The 662-nt window shown below is 66.7% G+C and overlaps 1 protein-coding gene across 1 annotated transcript in view; it reads left to right on the top strand.

Moving 5' to 3' along the window:
* Window positions 1-662, top strand: part of SLURP2 (secreted LY6/PLAUR domain containing 2) — a 3383-nt gene that overhangs the window by 1823 nt on the left and 898 nt on the right. The gene's annotated exons all lie outside the window — the stretch shown is intronic.

Raw genomic sequence — 662 nt, 5'->3', positions numbered from 1 at the left:
CGTCTGGCGGTCGCGCTGGAGACACAGGCCCCGGCTGTGCAGGTAACTCTCCCCGTCTGTCCGCTAGGTGGCAGCACCCGCAGCGTACCGCACCGCCGTCGGGCCGGGTGAGGGCGGCTTCCGGCAGCTTTGCTGGGCTTTGTGGCANGCGTGCCCCTGCCCGGGTGTGCGTGCCGCTGCCGGGTGTGCGTGCCCCTGCCCGGGTGTGCGTGCCGCTGCCGGGTGTGCGTGCCGCTGCCCGGGTGTGCGTGCGAGTGCCTTGCGTGCTGCATCTTGGCTCAAGTGCGCGGCGCATGCCATGGTCAAGGACCCGGGCTTGAACGTGTGCAGACCTGGGGCAGATCCAGGGCAATGGTGAGGGCGGGGTTGGCTCAGCCTTGCGGAGGCCCAAAGGGCTGACCAGGNTTGTGGGCAGAGGGCACAGAAGGACAGAGAGCCAGGCAGGCAGAGAGGCTGCGGGGCCCTGCAGTGCCCACGTGGGAGGGCAGCTGATGGGCAGAGCCACCAGACATCTATGGAATGAGCTCAGGGTTTCAGAAGAATCAAGGTTGTTCTTGGAGAACCAACACCAAACAGAACGATGCCGGCCTCCCTTCCCTCTTCAGTGCCCAGCACATCTGCGCCCTTGCTCTCCACGCCCCACCCCCTTAGCCACCTGAACT

Source organism: Crocuta crocuta, unplaced genomic scaffold (genome assembly GCF_008692635.1).
Source record: "Crocuta crocuta isolate KB4526 unplaced genomic scaffold, BGI_CrCroc_1.0 scaffold119, whole genome shotgun sequence".
Taxonomy (NCBI): Eukaryota; Metazoa; Chordata; class Mammalia; order Carnivora; family Hyaenidae; genus Crocuta; species Crocuta crocuta.
Note: the sequence above shows the minus strand (reverse complement) of the source record. Positions and strands in the feature narration are given on the sequence as shown.